We start from the raw sequence: 12,945 nt of genomic DNA on the forward strand, positions 1-12,945 counted from the left end.
TGGATGAAAGCTTTGGGAACCATTACCATGCTTGCTATCATCTCCTCTTGACCATGTCTTTGTACCAATGATCTTCTTGAAGCTTTAGACCTTGTGATTGCTTAAGCTACAAACAAAAGATGTTAGTGACATATTTTTGTGCTTTTGGTTAGTAGACAAGATAAGAAAAGCAATAATATACAATTCAAGTATGATTGGTGATCTCAAACCACTCACAAGGAGTCCCACCCAAAGGCAAAGGGAACCAAGATGCTTGTGATACTTGAGGCAATGTCAAATGCAATGTTATGATGCCATGAGGGATCTTAGGGACAAAATTGGGGTCTTACAATCTGAAGAGAGTATTCCTTTATTTTTACACATTCTAATTAGAGAGGGATTCAAAATGACGTGAGTTTTACCAAGTCACAATGACAATAAATATTAAAATTAAATGAGACATTATTTATTTTGATTTAAATAATAAATTAGAAATAAGATAAAAAGACTGGAACGAACAACACTCCGATACACGCTTGATAGAAAAATAAAAATGAATATATCAATGTGATCTATGCGCGACGAATTTTAATAAAAATGTTCGAAAATTTTCAAAAATGTAATTGAAAAACCCCGAAAAAACAGACTCCGGCTGATAAAAATGCGACTATAATTCTGTTCTTTCGGTTTGTAGCAAATAATGTAGAATAACTCAAATTGTTGTATTAATTTGTACATGGTATGTTCTGTAGCTAGTACTACTGGCTTGTTTGAATAAGCTCCACTAGTATACGCCCCAAGTTATTGACTATTCTCCATGAGAATACAAACTTCATTATGGTTTCTTCTATCTTCAGAAACCTCACTGTCATATTTATTGTGATGTCTCTTACAAGTCAAGCCCTTTGGGGCTATATATAAGTGTTTTACAATCATCACATATATCACACAAACACACATAACACATTAAGTGAAGTGAGTCATATTAAGTTTTTATATTCATCACTACTTAAGAAGCCATGGAGAAGAAATCACTAGCTTGCTTGTCCTTCCTCCTCCTCGTTCTCTTTGTTGCACGTAATTAACTCATCATTCTTGTATATTAATTAATTATTATATAATTCATTTCTTATATTTATTTAATCTAAATTGTATTTGGATGATGCAGAAGAAATAGTGGTGAGTGAAGCAAACACATGTGAGAATTTGGCTGGTTCATATAAGGGAGTATGCTTCGGTGGATGTGACCGTCACTGTAGAACACAAGAGGGCGCAATTAGCGGCAGATGCAGGGATGACTTTCGCTGTTGGTGCACTAAAAACTGTTAAATCCCTTTTCTCCAACACCAACAACACCCATATAGAATACTATAATATAAATAAATAAACAAGTCTTGTTTCTGAATTCTATGTGTGTACTCAATATCGTGTATAACGTCTTTGTTATGCACTTTTATCATATCATATGAAATAAAAAGTAATCAATCATTTCCTTTCCAACATTTCACTACTTATTTTCTTGGATTATATATTTTGTTTCTCATTTTTAGTATTTCTGTACAAGAATTGAAAAATATCTCATATTTGGATTCTTACCTCATTTACTACTGAACAACAAATACCGGCAATTTCAGATATAATAAATGACAATACTCAATATTTTTTAATCGCAAATAATTTATAAATAAGAGAATTTTTAATTTTAAAGTTCTAAGATGTGTAAAATAAGGGTTTGTTTAATTAAACAGCTTATTTGAAGCTTATAGCATAATACAATCTTTCATGGAAGGAGTTCGCACGCTCACGGAAAAATTGATATGAGCATAGTCGCCACTGAATTTTATTTATTCTTAAAAAGGAAAAAAGAAAATATCGATAAAACCCTTAAAAGAAAAAGAAAATGATCGTCGCAATCAAATATGGGTTCGGGAGTCGATTACGTAAGGGAAAGGTATTAGCATCCCTCACGTTCATTATACTCAACGAGAACCTTTTAGTTAAACTTGCGATTGAATGTTATCTTTTGTTAATTGTTTTCTTCGAGTAAATAAAAGATTGTAACAAGAAAACGAAAGGGGTCCCAAAAAAAGTTTTCATTTGAGTGTTTGACGAGATTGTGGGTCTCGCTCCTACGTATTCTCAGATACAACGAGGAATTCAAACCTACGTAGTTCTGTGTAAAAACTATGTGTTGGCCGATTGTTTTTAAAGAGTGTCGCTTTATACATTTTGAGTGATTAAACCTTTGTTTGTTGCTCGCACTTTGAGACTGAAGCATTTGTTTGTTTCACGTCGAAATGGATAAAGCAAACTCATTTTTAAAAAGAACTTCTTTTAATTTTTTTTATTATTGTGCCTGACAAGATTTCAAAATCTTACTTCTATGTATCTCCATGTTATGGAGAACTCAAGACTACGTAGTTTTGCATAGAAAACTAGTGTTAGTTGATTATTTTTAAAGAGTGTCGCTTTAGATACTTCGAGTGATTAAACATTTTCTTGTTGCTCACTCTTTGAGGCGGAAGCCTTAGTTTGTTTCACATCGAAATGGATATATCATACTCGTTTATGAAAAAGTGTTAATCGGTTGATTTGTTTTATTGGACACGTGCTTAGATCGCATTTTAGCGGTTAAACATTGACTTGCATACTCATGGAGGAGACTTAAGCGCTATTTTGTGCACAAGTTAGGTCGGACTAAATAAATGCCCTTTTGAAAAGTTTTTCTGTCGCATAAGGGCGAGAAAATATATTTGATGTGTTAAGTGTTTTTTAGGCGAATGTCAAGTGCTTGGTGAGAATAAGGTGTGGGCCTTGGGACCAATTACTCGGGGATTACTAGAATGCTAGACTCAAATGATCCTTTTCCATTTAATGTCCTTATGAAGATTGTTTGATGGATAATGCACATTTAATTAGAACGAGACGTGCACCTCATAATTGATTTTCAAAGGTTCCACTAGAATGCTAGACTCCAACGACGCCTCTTTTATGCAAAGAAATTAAGTGTTTTAGAAGCGAAAGAATGAACTAACTGCTCTCCCAAAACGTTTGCATCAGGATCAATCATTCGAGGATTCAGGGAATGCGAGACTTCAAGGATCCTCTTTCTTTCGTGTTTGTTAAGAAAAGCTTTTAAAGTTACGATTATTCGGGAAAAGATTTGCATTGGTTTCGATACGAATTAATCAAGTTTGACAAAGTCACTTGACGTTGGACCAAGTTTTTATTATGGAACATGGCTTGATTTATGAAAACTACTTGACGTTGGATCGAATGTTATTTTGATTCCGCTTTTTTCAAAGCAGTTGATTTTAGTCTTGAAATAGCATTAAGATATCAAAGCAATCGAAAGGAAAACGATAAAATTAATCAAGCAATACAGCCCGAGGTGAGGGATAAAGTTTTTTGAATGGAGATTGCAGTAAAGATAAGAAATAGAAATAGAATTAGCACACACAAGCAGAGTCGCAAGAGATAGAACGTACGCGACATATTTACAAACATACATTCAATGTAATTGAATCGACAAGAGAAATAAGCACAAACAAAGTGAAACGTGCACGGATCAAGGTTGTCACTGTAAAACACAAGAGGGAGCAGAAGAAATAGTGGTGAGTGAAGAAAAGACATGTGATAATTTGGCTAGTTCATATAAGGAAGTATGCTTCAGTGGATGTGATTATCACTGTAAAACACAAGAGGACGCAATTAGCGGCAGATGCATGTATGAATTTCACTATTGGTACACTAAAATTGTTAAGTCCCTTTTCTCCAACACCAACAACATCTATTGTGAAAACGATGGTGGAATAACAAAGTATAATCGGTTTCTTGATCGGCAAGAAACCCATAAGATTAGAAAAGAGGGAAGCAAGAAGAACATAACAAATTGATTATAAACTTATATTCTTTCCTTTCTCTTTAAAACAAGATTACAAGTGTTACAGAATAGAAAATAACATCTCTCATCCTAATTAAGATTTGTGTTATACAATAATGAGATATTAGTATGTTATTTATAAGAAAACTAATACACTAAATTAATGGTATTTTATACACAACCTCATTACACAAGCTAACTTAGAGAATAAGTTAACTTAAACAATTGGGCATAACAAACAGGCCCAAGTCGACATGCTAACAATCCTAGCATACTTTGACTACAACATGTGAACAGACTTCGACTGCATGCTAATGATCTTGTTGGATTGTCGAACCAAGAAGCTAACCTTCGACCATACTAGATTTCGATCCAATATCTCACAAATCTCCACCTTGGAACAAACTCTATAAAACCAATGGAACAAACTAGCTTTCTTCATGCAACTTTATCAACTACATGTAGTGGAAAAACTTGCAACTTGGTAATGTCTTTGTGATTATATCAGCAATATTGTGATCTGTCAAAAAACCTTCAGCACTTGGAATTCTCCATGTTAGATTACCCCTCTGACGAAATACAGCCTCACATCGATATGCTTGGTTCGCTCATGATAGGTTGAATTCTTCGAAAGGTGTATAGAACTTTGACTATCACATTTAACAACGATAACTCAACCTTGAAGTTCCAGCTCCTTAGCAAAACCTTCAATCCACAATGCTTCTTTCACAACTTCGATGAGGGGGATATATTTCGCTCCAGTAGTTAATAAGGCAACAACCTTCTAAAGAGTTGCTTTCTAACTGATTGTTGTGCCAAACATAGTGAACACATATCTATAAATAGATTTTCTAGAATCCGTACAACCTGCATAATCAGAGTCGACATACCCTTCAATTTCTACTTTCCTATTTTCACCACATGTTCCACCATAAATCATGACTCTATTCAGACTCATTTATATACCTTAGAATCCACTTCAATGCTTTCCAGTGAGTCTTTCCAAGATTCACCATGTACCTACTTACAAAACTTACTGCATATGCCATGTCGGATCTGTAAGACCCCAATTTTGACCCTTAATATCCCTCATGTCATCTCATAACTTGGCATTAGCATTGGGATCACACCTTACTATCCTCTTCACCTATCATTCATTGGGTTTGAATTGGGAGAGATCACCAAGCATTTTTTATTGTATCATACTTTATCTTTCTTTGTTTTATGAACCAAAATCCAAAAATATGTCTAGTGTAGCTTTGTTTCTTTTGTAGGTAGTGTGTATGTCCATATGTGCCTCATCAAGCTCACAACTAGGATTTGAGACCCTTAATGCAAGGGATCAAGTTAAAAGGTTCACATTGGTTCTAAGCATCATATATGGATCCCCGTGTTCTTTAGTTTCCATTTTGATCAAGAATTTATCAAGAGTTTGAAGTTTATTTGTCAAGGAAGCCCTAATTCATTTGGTATCTTGTGTGCCTGCCTCAAAAAGTTTCTTCAACAATTGTCAAAAGATATAAAGGTATACTTCATTTTACTTCACCATAATCATATATGATCCTCCATAATCCCCAAAGACCAAAAGAACTTCAAGTTTGCAAGTTGGTTCAAGGAGGTTAACCAGAAAAGTCAATTGGTCAAATCTAGGGTCCCCTAGACCCTATATCCTACAATTTTTGTCATATTAAAATTATTCCAAGAGAAAATTTACTCTTTATGACATTCCAAAAAACTTTCATGTTGGAATCAAGAGCTAATTTTGCTTGTAAACACATTTGTTATGGTGAAAGCTTGTAGGTCATTTTGTTTGTGCCCTAGATAGAAGGTCAATTTCCAAGAACCATAACTTCTTCAATTTTTATGATATGAAGATCATCCAAGTTTAATGATCAATTTCAAGATGTCTTATACAACTTTTCTTATTTGAGAAGGTCAAATTCCACTTTCAAGGTCATGTTCCATGAGGAAACATTATAGGTCCATTTTGGTCCTCGTCATTGTACAAGCAATTTTCTTCAACTTCTAAAATCCATACCTCCATCATGAAAGCTCCAACTAGTATCAAATTTGTGGCCAAATTGAATATAATTGAAAGAGATACAACTTTGAAAAAGGATCCAAAGTCATCTGAAGCTCATAAAAAAAGTTATTCAAGGTGGAAAAATGGGTCATTTGATTTTTAACTTATAAAGTTTTCAAGTATGTTTGATTCCTCCAACTTCAAGGCCAGAATTCATCATGTTCCAAGCTTCAAATGGAAAAAGTTCCAACATAAAAGTGTTTCCCCATGATAGTATCTTTCCAAAGAGTCCAAGGTCATTCCATTTGGACAAAAATTGAGGGACTTGTGCATGGTTTCTTTGCATGGCCCAATTTGAAAACTTTTGAACTCAAATGTTACACATCTCTGCATGGACTCATGTTATGATATCAGCATCATTTGTGCACGAATTTGGACAGATTGCAATGATCATTTGAGCCTAAACACATGCCCATGCACCCATGCACATGAATTACTATTTTTTGCCAAATTTTGAAATGGTGCAAAGATGAATTGTATTGCCTATAAATTGAGATGCATTGCCTCAGACTTGGGGGGAACCCTTGCCCAAGCTCTACCCAACAATCCCATAGCCACATTGCATAGAATACCTTGAAGATTTTATTGAAATCGAGCTTCTAGTTCAACTTCTATTTCTGAACTAGAACTCCAAGGATTCACATCCATTTTGATCCTAATCATCTCCTGCAAGCAAGAGGAAGCAAGACCAAGTGGAATTATATCAAGATCGAGCCTCAAAACTGCTACCTGAAGGTGAATTTTCCAGAATTTCAATTCTTCGATTCTCTCTCATTTCTTAACATTTTGGCTTGATTTTTAGTTGATTGAAGCCCTGCCAATGTAGACATTGATATTGAGTTGCTTTGAGGTTGAATCGAAGCAATTCAGTTTGAACACCTCAATTTTCAACTCCATATTTCTCCTTATAGAGTGAGAGTTGGTAATTTTGGAGGTCATATTTGGAATCCTTGTGATTTTCTCTTCAAAATAGTGTATGATCCATTTATTTTGGTGAGCTTTTGATCTTGACCAGTCTGGTGAAGTGGACGAAGAAGATGACTAGAGCTAGGGCTTCGGTGGTGTGCTGACGCAGTACAGACCATCTGATCCATTGGCCATGTTCTAATCTGGTCCCTTGGTTGTGATTACCAAGCCTACGCATGCATTGACTAGAGACCGCCATGGATTACATGCGCGTGACCATTCGATTTGCCACCACAATTAATGAGGGAGATCTGATGACCCTTGTTTTTTCTAATTTCTTTTATTTTTCAAAATTATTTTTAAATACCATTTTCTTGCAAAATTATAATTTCAATTTTAATCCAAAAAATATGGGACTACCACTAAAATTTCACAACTAATTTCCTCTTCCCATTTCTAAATTAAAATTAATTTTTGGATTGAGTTTGATATTTTTAGTGGATTTTGTGACTTTTGACTTATTTTTAATTGATTCTAAATACTCCTGACTTTCAAAAAATACCAAAAAAATAAGTCAATGGTCCTTTGAGCTTGTTTGACCTATGATAAATCCCTTGGCCATTTCTTTGGTGATTTGAAGGGATTTTAGGTTTTTGACCTTTTAAAATGTATTTTTCTTCATTTAAAAATTGAATTTAAATTGTTTTAATTGCTTTAATATTTTGTTGAGCTATTTTATTCACTTTGTGTTGACTCAATTTCTGTTTGGCCTAGGTCTTGGTTGAATTGGACCTTGACTTGGTCAATACCATTGGATTTAGGGGGTTGATGAAATTTAAACTTCATCCCTCAAGATGAATGAATGATATAGATCAAGTGAGGTTCATCCCTTGATCAATTTGGGATCTCTTTCACTTCATCTTTTCATCTTCATCTCACTTCTTTCTTAATCCATTCATGGCCAATGATTTCTCATGGATCAAAATGCTACTTGATTCATCAATGACCTTGTGTCATATGAATCAACATGAGCTTGATTAAGATATGTCCATCCCTTCTTATTTTTGTGTGTGGTATGATTTAGGAGCTTGGTATTTATATCTTGTCTCTAGCATGCATTAACACCAATATTATTATTGCCCGATCTCAGATAGTTGTGACTTCTACATAAGTCCAATTATGATTGCTTAACATAGCGCTAAATGTGTCCTGAGAGCAAGAGCGTTTTTGCAAGTGAGATTGTAAGTCTCCCATTCATCATGGTATTGTATAAAGATTTTGCCTCTTTTCCATTTATGAGAGCTAGTGGCATACTTGTTGATTTTATCCAAGTTGGAGCCCTTCTCATGAATGATATCTAGGTTCATATCTTCATGCTTGTGAGTGGATGGTTGAGTGTTCTCCAAAAAATGACTTAAACAATTTTCTTCTTCTACTAACATTCACTAACATTTCTTTGTATTGACTTTATTTTTAATGTCATTTACTTTAATGCAATTTAAATTCTTGCACTTTATCATTCATTGTCATTTACATTCATGCAATTTGTTTATGTTTCAGTCATTTTTACTTTGCTCATTTGAGCCATATTTTGTGCTTGTGATATATTTTTTTGCTTGTGATTTTATTTTTTTATGGTCTTAGGACCTTAAAACACTTAATAAAAACAAAAACCCTAAAAAATACATTGGTGGATTGTTGGACCTCTGTCTGTGACTAGATTTGGACTTATTGACTTAGAGTAGACAACATCCCTAAGCTATGAAGTAATTTGGCCAATGCCATTATTTGAGACCATTTATTGGCCAATGTCATTCATCTGATTCAAGCCTTGAGAGACTCCTTTAATTTATCTATTATACTCATTCTCTCTTGTATGAAATGATATTTTGATCCTGTTATTATCATTTTATGTTTCTCTTTGAGTATGTTTCAAGGGACTTTCATCTGATACATTCTAAAGGACATTGAAGATTGCTTTCTTTGGAGTGCTTGCTTGGATGTTTGGTTATATTTATTTGATATCATTTGGTCTTCTTATTAATTGCTTGGACGATTATGCTTTGTTGCTTGCTCAATATTCCAAAGGAAACGGGTCTCTATCTGACACTTTTGTCTTGTGGATTATTCCCATTTTCTAGATCTTTTCAACTCTAAACTTTTAAATCTTGTCAAGGATAGTCCCTTCATCTCCTCCTCCTTCTTAAATTTCAAAATCTCTCCCTCATTTTTTTTATTAAAAAAACGTCTTTGTTTGTTGTTTTCAACTTAGATTTGTTTTAATGAGCAGAAACCTTGGCCTTATGCCATTGATTTTCAAAATATTTTCTTAATCAAACTTTAAATGAACTTAATCATATTGACATTATTTTCAAAAATACAAAAAGAACTAACAACCTCATCTAATCCTTTTGGCCACTTTGTGACTTTTTCTTTTAACTTTTTCAAAAGAAAGCATTTAAATTTGAGTTATCCTTAATTGAGATATAATTCTCCCATTCCATGATATATTGATTGTAAGACTTTCCATTTATTAAGGGTTAATGGCATACTTGTTGGTTGAATCTAAGTTGGAGCCCTCCCTCTTAAATGTTGTAAAACCCTCATTATCGGTGGATGTTTGGTTGAGTATTCTCCCATTGATAACAAAAGATCTTTAAGCTTTTGTTAAAAAAATCAATCCATCCACCTTTGAAATTTTTACCACAAACTACGAGGTTTTGATCCCTTATTTTTATGTTGGTACGTAGGCATAAGACCGAAGGTCTTGTCAAACACAAAAATATAATAAATGAGTTCTTTTTCTCATCCTCTCGATCTAATTTTTAGTAAACATCTTTCTCAACTAAAACACTTGCACATAAAAAAAGGCTCCTTAGGAGTACCTAGAACACTTTGGATGCTAATACCTTCCCTCTGTGTAACCAACCCATTTACCTGTAATCTCCGACATTTTATTAGTTTTGATTTGAAAACTTCTTATCTTTGGGTTTTGTTCGTACTTTTTCCCTTTTCCTTTGGAAACAATAAAAGCGTGGTGGTGGTTCTTGTTTTATTGACGTTGAGTTAACCAATAGCTCAGTGGTCATGAATTTACCACTACATGGTCTAGTACATACCACAAGATACATCAAAGAACCTACTATTTTAGCATATGGGATGTTATTCATATAAGTTCTTTCAACCTCAATACTGGGACACTGATATGTACTCAGCTTGAATTGAGGGTTTGTCAAAGTCACAATAGGCTTTGAATTCGACATACCAAACTTGTCAAGAATCTTTCGTAGGTATGTCTCTTGAGATAAGCATAATTTTGACTGGTTTCTGTCTCTTAGGATGTCAATCCCAAGAATCTTGGATGCAGCTCTAGATCCTTCATATCGAACTCCTTATTGAGTTCAGCCTTCACCTTCATTACATCCTCGACATTGTTGCTTGCAATGAGAATCTCATCCACATAAATTAACAAAATAACAAATGAATTTCCAGGTCAAAATCTAAAGTAAACACAGTGGTCGAACTGACTTCTAATGAAACATATGTGTGTCATGAACTTGTCAAATATCATATTCCACAGTCGAGGAGATTGTTTCAGTCCATATAAAGATCTATTCACCTTGCACACATAATCTTCCTTTCCCTTTTCTGCATACTATAACACCTCAAAATTTGCCCTCCTCTCTTGGGACTAGCTTAGCATATTGCATCTCATGTTTTAGGACATTAGTCATTGCATATTGCATATCATGAACAATAAACAAGTCATCCTCATAAGTCTTGCTCAGAAGATGAAGAGGTAAAAAGATTCAAGCCTAAAGGTTTCATGAATTGATCACTAGCCATCTGAGGGTTTGTGCTTCAATTAGGGTTTCTTGGTTCCTCAAGGAGATTGGGAATTATCTTGGTTGCAATGGTACATCACCATCATCATGGTCTCATCATCACCAAGAGGTTCATTGTGCCTGATCATGTTCCTTGGGATTAGGGTTTTGACCTCTGGTCAACCCTAATCAGTTGCATGGTACCTATCAGGGTTTTTCAGGGAGATGAGGTCTTCAATGAGATGGAGATCATCATATGGTTTTATTGAGCTTGTATAAGCTAGGGTTTCATTTTGGAGCCATTTCATCAGGAGATTGAGGCTCAAATTCATCTCTGCATGGCCAAGTCATCTATCAACTGCAAAAGTCAACCACAAGTCAACTGTTGGATTTGGAGGTGGGAAGTGGTTAGAAGTACTTCACTCATGTTCAAACAAGTCTCATTTGACATTTCAAACATCAACATGGAAGAAAATAAAGTCAGGACAAAACTTTCCAAAAATAGAAAGTGGCCTGTAATTTGAAATTGCCAAAAATGGAAAGATTTTCAACTCAAGATTACATCATCAAGAATGCTTCAAATGAAATTTTGTTGAACATGAAAGTTGTAGATCTTTCTCTCCAATTTCCAAAAAGTCCCAGATCCTGAATTTCTCATGTGTGGTTAAGGAGATATGGATCAAACTTGGCCAAGTGAACATTGAACTTCAAAGGGGCATAACTTTCAAACCATAAGTCCAAATCAAGTGGCTCTTTTTGCAACATTCTTGTTTTGACTTCTACTTACCAAATCTTGCATTACATGACATGCATCACATTCACATAAATATTTGAAAATCCACTTGATTTTTGGAGGGAAAAATGGGAATTTAAAATTGGTGAATTATTTGAACATGTGACCATCACCATTGGCTTCAAAACAAGTTTTTAAGTGAAATTTGACCAAGTGATGGCACTGTTCACGTAGCCAAGCTGGCATGAGGGTGCATGAGCATGAAAATTCATTTTTGCCAAAACACCTCATAATTCACTAATTCCATTAGCATTTGCTTAAACCTTTTCCTAATCATGATTAACCTGGACTATAAATGCCTAATCATAACAGAATTCGTCACAATTCCCAAGTTTGGATCTAGAATCTCAAAGTCTCTCAAAATTCTCTCTCACTTTTTTCTCCAAATTTCTTCAATCACTTGCACTTTTCCTTGATTCATTCATGATCCTGAGCCATTATTGAGCATTCTTGCACGTGAAAACAGAGGAATTGGTTGCTATTTTGTTCATATTCAAGAGGTGAAGCTTCCATGGCAAGTGAAGATCTAGCTTGATTCCTTCATTGTTGAGCCTCATATTCATCATCACTCACCTTAAGAAGCATATTGGAGCAAGAGTGAAGCATTGCCAAGCCAAGAAACACGTGGATCCAAAAGCTGCACTTCAAGAGGTCATTTTTTCGACTTCCTTAATTCTCGAAATTGTTGATATATTCTTGTAGTTCATTGAATGATGAGTAATCTGCACTTTGAATCGAGTAATTTCGTGCCATATCCATGAAGAACCATGTGATTTAAGTTTGGATGTGAAATGTTAAATCCTTCGATTCATGCATGTTTTGTTGTTTCTTGTTAAATTGATTGTGGATTCTTGTTATGCATTGAAAGATCTATACATTAGTACGTCCAATTTTGAAAACTGAAAAAATTGTTCATGATGATGATGAACGTCTACTGTTCATACGCACGCGCATGAAGAAGATGATGATGAACAAGCTTTGGCCACGGTTTTTGTTTCGTTATGCAACAGAAAAGTGTTCTTGCATGAGTTTGTTATGGCAGCGCTCTGATTGGTCCATTCAAATACCATGCAGCGCGCCATTAGCTTTTTTCAAATTGCCTTGGGTTCGATTCTTCGCTCCACCACATATTCAAGTGCTTATGTTATTTTGCTCTTTTCCCTCCACATGTTCATACATACTTCTTCGTGCATTTTTTTTTTTTTTTCTCACTTCATAAATTCATAACAAATGGAAAATTCATCCAAAAAATGTGAGGATTTTTGCATTGTGTCACATTTCTTGTCTAGTTTTTTTTGATGATTAAAATGGAAATTTTGCATGGCTGAATAATTTTTTGCCCTAGGGTTTTTGATCATGTATCATATCTTGACATTGCCTTGCTAAATCAATTGTGAAATGCTCAATTCTAATCCAATGCTCATGAAATTTTACATGTTGAAACTAGACATCTTGCTGGACATTTTGGTGTTGAGTT

General features: G+C 34.5%; 1 long non-coding RNA gene across 1 annotated transcript; it reads left to right on the top strand.

Moving 5' to 3' along the window:
- Positions 1-785: 785 nt before the first annotated feature.
- LOC127086356 (uncharacterized) lies at positions 786-1,384 on the top strand. Its single transcript, XR_007789464.1, has 2 exons — positions 786-1,056; positions 1,148-1,384. It is a non-coding gene; the product is annotated as an uncharacterized LOC127086356 (long non-coding RNA).
- Positions 1,385-12,945: the final 11,561 nt, after the last annotated feature.

The sequence above is a fragment of the Lathyrus oleraceus genome, chromosome 5, assembly GCF_024323335.1.
Source record: "Lathyrus oleraceus cultivar Zhongwan6 chromosome 5, CAAS_Psat_ZW6_1.0, whole genome shotgun sequence".
Classification (NCBI taxonomy): domain Eukaryota; kingdom Viridiplantae; phylum Streptophyta; class Magnoliopsida; order Fabales; family Fabaceae; genus Lathyrus; species Lathyrus oleraceus.